We start from the raw sequence: 8461 nt of genomic DNA on the forward strand, positions 1-8461 counted from the left end.
TCTTCCCAGGCTCTGCTACTGCAGCCAGGACCGCGGGCTCTCAGAGACATCTTTATTGTCCCCGCGGACCCGGCCGGGAAGCCCACCACGGAGAGCGGCCGGGAAGGCGGGAGGGCTGCGCAGGCGCGCAGCGCTCCGGGCGGCAGCGGGGGCGGGGCGAGAGGAAGGTTTCCCAGAAGCCTCGGCCACTCGCCGCTGCCGGAGCTCCCGCTCTCGGGCCGCGCGGCATGCCCCGCCCACCACGTCGGTCCATCGCCTTCGTAGTTCCGGGCGCCCCCTGGAGGTCCGGTCGAGCACTGCGGCGCCCGCGAGCAGCCAGCGTGCGGCAGGTCCGCCCGCGTCGTCACCACCGCGCGCCGACCTGTGGCGGCGCGGCTGAGCCCCGCGGAGGGAGGGAGGGACGAGAGAGGGGGGGGGGGGAGGCCGCCCGACACGGCGGGGGAGGGGAGCGGCGGTGGCGCAAGCGGCGCGGAGCGGCGCTGTCCGGGTCCACGGCTTCGTGGCTGCGTGCTCCCGACCGGGCCGGCTGAACCCGCGGGCTCGGACGAGTCCATGGTGCGGAACTTAGCGGCGGATTGACTGACGGGAGAGCTGGCCTCCTGCGCTGGCGCGGCCGCCGGAGCGACGCCTGGACCTCGGCCTGAGGTAAACACGGGGCCGGCCCGGGGAGAAGACGGACTGGGCTGGGGCGCAGCGCGGCAGGCTGGCGGGCTGGGGCGCGGGCCGGGCGGCGGGAGGGCGGGCAAAGTTTGGGGTTTGTGCGCAGCTCGGGCGGCGCCTGGCGCTACGAGCAAAGTTGGAGCCGCGTCCCCGGTCAGCGCCTGCGGCCGCGCGGGGTGGAGGTCCCGTGCGTGCGCGGGGCCTAGGCGCGGGCTGCCGGGCCTCGGCGGAGCCAGGAAGGGGCTCCAGGCCAGGGCCGCAGCCGCTCCCCCACCCCCAGTGGAAACGTGTCGGCCGGGCTTCCGGGCGCTCCCAGGCTGGCCGCTTTACCCCGGAGTGCGCGTCGATCGCCGAACCTCCCAGCCCGCTAGTGAAACCAAACTTCACTGCGCTGTGACCTCCCCAGCGCCTGACTGAGGAAGAGCCGGCGCCTCGGCTCGCTCGGCCTTTCCCTCAGATGCCCTCCGCTGCCGCCTCCCACCTCCCCCCACCTCCACCCCGCCTCGTTTTTAAACCCGCTGCCCGGGCTGCCGACGGACTCCCCGGCCGAGAGATCAAAACTAAAGTAATCGCTCACCCCGCTTTAGACTTAGGGATTTTGTGCCAGGTCGTCTGCACGTTATTCTGAAAATTTAATTGAAAAGACACCTGGTTGTGATTGATGAAAACATTCCCAGATTGAAATGGCGAGTTAAGATGTCCATGTGTCAATATATACAATGCCGTATTTACATTACTATATAGTTAGCCGTCTTCGTGTGTGGTATAGTAAACAATGCATAATGTAAGTTTTACACATTAGTTGTACTGTGTAAAATGCCGTTCTTAGGATGTCTGATCACAGCTTTTTTCATCATTTTGGATTACATTGACCACCGTCCTTATGCTAGCGTGACCTAAGGCATGTAGGCAAAACTGATGAAGTTTTTAAAGTATGCCTTGACTAATAGAAGTTCCCCCAGTTTGGGCAGTTTTCTCCGAATTTTGGGAAAGGCATATTAATACGTGTATTTTTCTCGTTTTCAAGGAAACGATAACTCGTGCATGGCTGTTTGCCACAGCAGCAAAACACTGAAGGTAGTAGATTCTTGGCCTTTGTAGTTTACTGGCAGTAAAATTTTAATTGTAATGCTGCCTCTCCAGACCAAGTCGTTTCTATCCTGCTTTGGCACTTGGCCTGACCATTTCACTGTTTTGCTATTAAAACCTGAAGGAAAAGTTATTGTTAATTTCACCTAATCAGACTGGGGAAACGAAATTTTGAAAGTATCTTTGGATTCGTGGTATACTAGACTATCAAAGATAATATGAACTCATCTGCCTTTTGTTTATGCAGTCAGGTTTTCAAAGATCAATGGTTCTTCCTGTAGCTTCACTTTTGCATTAGTGTTTTTGTTTGTCAGTGCTTGTAAATAAGTAAACAGTCATTCACTTTCACTATAGTGGACTTTGCCTTTCAAATTGAAGTACATTTTAACTTTTCAGTTGGGTAAAACTTGAACGCTGCCCTTCTGTAAATACACTCAGTCTGAAAAGACAATCTTCAATATAACAGAGGAGAAAAATGCAAAAGAAGAAAATGTAAAATTATGTTCCTTAAAAACGTGTTATAGAGAAACTTTAAGAAGAATTTTCTTCCTGGAATTCCTTCATGTGGTTATAGGCCTCCTATCAGGGGTACTCAGTTTTCTCATCTTACTTGGAGCACTGGTTGGATGAAAACTTGTCCTATTAGCCAGATAGGGATAAGGTACACCTATCGTGCTGCTGCTGATGCGTCCCATACCTTTAGTAATGAAGCATAGTGGTAACCACCCATCAGCCTGGAGCACTGTGCGTTTTAGATACTTCAGTGCAAGAGAGCTGTAAAACCACACTTAGGGGGTGTGTGTTCAGGTAATAAAAGCTAGTTAAAATGTCTTGTACACTGTCCACCCCAACTTCTGCTCCTGTCTTTCAGTGATGTAAATTGCTTCTGCCTTACTTTGCTGAAAATCAGGTAAAGTTCATGGCCTTGAACTTGTGGTCTTCCTGCCTCTGCCTCCCAAGTGCTGGGATTACAGTTGTACTAGTTTTAAAGCCTAGATAATTTTTTTTTAATTTCTTTATTTTTCTATATCCATGGAGGCCAGAAGAAGGTGTAGGATCTCCAGTTGTGAACCACCAGATGTGGGTATTGGGAACTGAATTCTGGTTTTCTAGAAGAGCAGCAAGTATTGTTAACTGCTTAGCCATCTTTTTGGTCCCCAAACCAAAATTTACTCCCTCCCCCCAAGACAAGGTTTCTCTGTGTATTTATGGTGCCTGTCCTGGAACTCACTTTGTAGGCCAGGCTGGCCTCTAGGTCAACAGAGATCCACCTGCCTCTGCTTCCCGAGTGTTGGGATTAAAGCATGCACCACCACTGCCTACCTCCAAATTTTTACTTTGTGTCTGAGCAGTGGTGACTGTAGTAAACCCTAGAGCTGAGAGTTAAAACAGTCAGTATGGAAGCTGTTCTCTGGTGTCAGTTTGTGTGCTGTGGTCCCCTCCGCCCCAGCACAATAGTAATAAGTACGCTGAAAAAAATAGACCCGGTATCACTTGAATTTTATTCCTAAGAATTTCATTTGAATTGTGTTTTTCTTTTCTTTGTTTTTTTTCGAGACAGGGTTTCTCTGTAACTTTGAAGCTTGTCCTGGAACTAGCTCTTGTAGACCAGATTGGCCTCTGCCACCACTGCCCTGCTTCTTTTCTTTTTTTTCTTTTTACATTATGGCACAATAAAATTTCAGTGTGAGAATTTTAAAAATCCCAACATCTCTTGCTTGGAAAATAACTTCCTAAAACAACAACACCGCTTGCTTATCTTTGAGAGCCCACAGTCTTTAACATTGAGCAGCCAGAATGAGCCATTTGTATTATTAGATTGTGTTACTTACCTTCTCAAAAGGCTTTTTTCTTAGTCCTAGTAGAATCTGTAGTTCTCACTGTGGCCTTCTCGTAACTCTTAAGTGAGTCTCTTGTCTGACTTCATCTCATTACATTTTCTCCAAACCCATTTCTCCGATGCTGCTGAGGTGTTCTCTAACTCTTCCATATGAATCAGCATCCCCTCCCTTCTCCCCATGTTTCCCATTATAGTTTGTCAGTTTTCCCCCGTGGCATTTTATCACTTTCTCACATACAATTGTTAATTTACTAACAAGACTTTTGTGGGTTTTTTTCAGTCTAATGCAACTTCTATGAGAACAGAGTTTGTCTTAATCCTTTTTATATTATATTTACTTACATTGCATGTGTATACACATCTGCAAATACAGCCCATGAATGAAGTTCAGAGGACAACTTGAGGAAGTGACTTCTCTCTTATTTTGGACCTTAGGGATCAAACTCAAATCACCAGTCTTTAGCATCAAGTGCCTTTATCTGCTGAGTCATCTCACTGGCCCAGGGTTTGTCATTTTGTCACTGTTTTATTCCTAAAAATTTGAACAGTGTCCAGCATTATAGTAGGTAAATGATATTTAGAGGATTCATAGGATTTTTGTTGTAACTATTAAAACTAGTATTATAGTTTTTAAAGTTTAGTAAATTATTTACATTTGTGTGTATAAACCACGTTTAGATAGAGTCCATGTTTTTGTTATTACTTATTATATGTGCACACATGTATGTGTATCTGAGTGTCTGTTCTTCTGGGTGTCTGCTTAGTCCAAAACTGTTGTTACAGGTGTTTGTGAGCCACTTGCCATAGGTGCTGGGATCTGAACTCTGGTCCTCAATATTGAATAACAAATGCCTTCTACTGCTGAGCCATCCTTCTAGCCCAGGAGTCCTTTTAAAAAGAAGAGTGACAGTTTGTGGCCTTGACTCTGTCACTTTTCAATATAGAAACCCTTGAATAAAAGCAAAGTGATGTAACTGTCTTTTTGTCTTTTAAAAAATGTTCCTTTAGAGGTTGTGTTTGCTGTATTTTTGGTAGTTTAATAGGGTAGATAGGACTGCCATTCTGATGATATGTCTTGAATGGAAGGAGAGGCAGCAGTAGTGAGAATGAGAAGATAAATCTGGAGGCTTTTAGTAGTAGTCTGGGGAGATGAAAAACCTTGAATAGATAATTGAAACAATAGATATGCATGAAATTGTCTAGGGGTGGGAATAACTAGGAAGAAAAGAGAGATGCCCTAGAATGGAAACACAGTGGCCTTAACAAATTTACTGGAAGAATGTGAGCTCCCAAAGAGCACTGAAGGTCAGAGAAGCAGGAGTTGAGTGTGTTGTTACAGAAGCCACAGAGAAGTCTCAAGGGGAGTGTAGTCAGTAAGGTCAAATGTGGATGGGAGCTGGTTAAAAGTCACTTTTGGTTTTGTTCCCTATAGCAGTACAAAACTCAATGGCTTAATGAGCAGGTAGGAATTGAAGTTTATTTTCTAATTGGTGTTTGTGTAATTGCTCTACTAATTCTAACAGAACTGAAATCAGTTTAAGAAGTTATCCACAGCCGGGCGATGGTGGCTGGCGCACGCCTTTAATCCCAGCACTCGGGAGGCAGAGGCAGGCGGATCTCTGTGAGTTCGAGACCAGCCTGGTCTACAGAGCTAGTTCCAGGACAGGCTCCAAAGCCACAGAGAAACCCTGTCTCGAAAAACCAAAAAAAAAGAAAAAAAAAAAAGAAGTTATCCACAGTAGAGAAGACACCTAGTGTTAATCAAATAATTACTGTTAGGTTACTGTAGATATTTCACCTTTTAGTTGTAGATATTGCATAAATTCTATTCAGTAGCTTTGTAATATTAGATGTATTAGTCTATTATAGAAATTATTTTTGAGTTTCTAGAGAGATTGAATATATTAGAGTATCTGCTTCATATCTGTATGTAGGACCATCTAATGTTGGGCTATAAATAGTCATTATTATCAGTTGTCCTTCCCACCTGTAGACCATTGCCATCCAGTAGACATTTCTGTGATGCAAATACCATGTATCTCCATTGCCTACTATAATAGCTGATAGCAATAAGAAATCTGGCCAGTGTAATTGGGGAACTGATGAGTATGGTGGTTATAGATGAGAAGTTACTGAAAATAGTATTGGTGATTTAGTTTAGTTGTAGAGCACTTGCTTAACAGGTACAAGTTTTTTGTTTTGTTTTTGTTTTTTTTTTAAATCTCTAGTGTCAGAAGAAAAAAACATGTGAAAATGTTCACTCTTAAGCAGTGGTTCTCAACCTTCCTAATGCTGCAGTCCTTTAATACAGTACAGTTTCTCATGTTGTGGTGACTCCTAACCATAGCATCATCTTCATTGCTACTTCACTGTGTGATATTTTCTTTGTGCTTTTAACAGATAGAGCTTGCCTGAACATTAAAGTGCAGAGCCATACTAGTTAGCCATAGATTCCAGCACTCAGGAGACTTGCAGTTGGAGCTCTGTGAGTTCAAGGCCACCCTGAGATTGAATCAGTCTAAAAGAGAAACAGCCAAGAGCCAGGATGGCTCAGACCCTCAATCCCAGCACTAGGGAGGTGGAGACAGGAAGTGATTGGGCTGTGAGGAGAGAGAAATGTGAAGTGGGAGGAGACAGGAGCTCAGGATCCAGTCTGAGGTTCTGTAGAGAGGACATTCAGTCTGAGGAGTCAGTAGAGACAGGTTCTTGTCCACTTGGTTCTAAGGATTTCGTAGTGGTAAGAACTCTAGTGGCTGGCTGCTCTGCTTCTCTGATCTTTCAGCTTTCACCCCTTAATATCTGACTCTGGGTTTTTATTATTAAGACCAATTAGAAATTTCACAACACTTCACAGCTATAATTTTGCTACTGTTGTGAATTGTAATGAAAATGTTTGATAGGCAGAATATCTGATATTTGACCCTGTAAAAGGGTTTCTGCCCCCTAAAGAGGTTATGACTGATAGGTTGAGAAACAGCGTTCCAAAGTACTGCTTTGATTGCATACCACTTTTAGATGATGTAAGTTTTGTAAGTTACTTAAAAATTGCAAACTTTGAGTTCGAGACCAGCCTGGTCTACAAGAGCTAGTTCCAGGACAGGCTCCAAAACCACAGAGAAACCCTGTCTCGAAAAACCAAAAAAAAAAAAAAAAAAAAAAATTGCAAACTTTGAGGGCTGGAGAGATGGCTCAGCAGTTATGAGCACTGACTGCTCTTCTTGAGGACCCGGCTTCAATTCCCAGCACCCACATGGCAGCTCACAACTGTCTGTAACTCCAGTTCTAGGAGATCTGAAACCTTGACACCTGTGCACACAAAATAAAGTTAAATGAATTATTTAAAATGCAAACTTTCAGAAGATTTGTAAATCTACTGTAAACATTTCCCCTCATAACTACTTGAGATTCAGTTGCAGATGCATTCTATTAATCATCTCAAACAAATACAGGAACAAGGACTTTCTGTTATGTTATTATTGTGTGTGTTTGTGTGTGTGTGGTTTTTGTTGTTGTTGTTTTGAGACAGAGTCTTGCTGTGTAGCCCTGACTGCCCTTGACCTCACTCTGTAGACCAGGCTGGCCTCGAACTTGGAGATTGCCTTCCTCTGCCTTCCAAATGCTGGGATTAAAGGCCTGTGCCGCCATCACCTAACAGTTCTTGCTTAACTCACTCACACACAAATCTGAGAATCACTCAGGTCTCTGTGCTTGTAAGGCAGGGACTTTTAACACTTAAAGACTTCTCCTTATCCCTTCAGGCAGTGGTTCTCAAGCTGTGGATCACAGTCCCTTTGGGGCTTGCATACCAGATATCCTGCATATCAGATATTTGCAATATAATTATAACAGTAGCAAAATTACAATTATGAAGTAACTATGAAATAATTTTGTGATTGGGGGTCGCCACACCATGAGGAACTGTATTAAAGGGTCTCAGCATTTGGAAGGTTGAGAACCACTCACTGCCTTAACACAGTGTTTCAATGATTAGTGTTGGTATTTTTATGTTTGCAGTGAGCTTCTAATGTAAGAGGCTCTTTGCCTGATACAACCGTAGGCATACTGCATTGAACAGACTTGCTGCTGGTTTGTTGATTTTTTTGTGAGGGTTAGGTCTATGATAGATCATGGTCCATATCTTTGCCAAGCATCATCTTAATCAGATGCTCTTCTGTCACCCAGTGTTCTTTCCTTCTCTAACTAGTTTTCTGTAGTTTGTTTTCCCTTGCTTGCTGCTGTGTTAATCTCAAAATTAGTACTTTCCATTCCCCCCTCTCTTTCTCTCTCTCACCTGTACCTACTGCTTTCTTAAGCACATTTGATTTAATTATTTCTGAAAATGTGTTAGAATACTTTTCCTTTACTCCTTTTTAAAAAATATTTATTTCTTTATTTCTTTCTTTCTTTCTTTATTTATTTACATAATATTCTGTCTGTGTGTATGTCTTCAGGCCAGAAGAGGGCACCAGACCTCATTATAGATTTTTGTGAGCCACCACGTGGTTGCTGGGAATTGAACTCAGGACCTTTGGAAGAGCAGGCAATGCTCCTAACCACTGAGCCATCTCTCTAGCTCTCCTTTACTCTTATTAAAGTCAGTGGTTACTCCCTTCTGAATTTCTTAGAAACTCCTTACCTGTATCTCACACTTGGTACTTGTATACGCAGTTTTGTTATTTTCTGTATTGTGTTTCTCTAACTCCATGTCAAAAAAGGGTACTGTATCTTAATCTACATTGTCTTTATATTCCAATGTATTGTATGAGAGAAAAAGTTATATGATTCGGCCGGGCGGTGGTGGCGCACGCCTTTAATCCCAGCACTCGGGAGGCAGAGGCAGGTGGATCTCTGTGAGTTCGAGACCAGCCTGGT

At 44.5% G+C, this 8461-nt stretch overlaps 1 protein-coding gene across 3 annotated transcripts in view; it reads left to right on the forward strand.

Annotated features, from left to right (window-relative positions):
- The first annotated feature begins 466 nt into the window (after positions 1 to 466).
- Scaf11 (SR-related CTD associated factor 11) overlaps positions 467 to 8461 on the forward strand; it is a 45051-nt gene continuing 37056 nt past the window's right edge. For all 3 annotated transcript variants that reach the window (XM_005354002.3, XM_005354003.3, XM_013348688.2), the window contains exon 1: positions 467 to 645. The gene's annotated coding sequence lies outside the window, so the exon portion shown is untranslated. The remainder of the gene's footprint in view (positions 646 to 8461) is intronic.

The sequence above is a fragment of the Microtus ochrogaster genome, chromosome 15, assembly GCF_000317375.1.
Source record: "Microtus ochrogaster isolate Prairie Vole_2 chromosome 15, MicOch1.0, whole genome shotgun sequence".
Taxonomy (NCBI): domain Eukaryota; kingdom Metazoa; phylum Chordata; class Mammalia; order Rodentia; family Cricetidae; genus Microtus; species Microtus ochrogaster.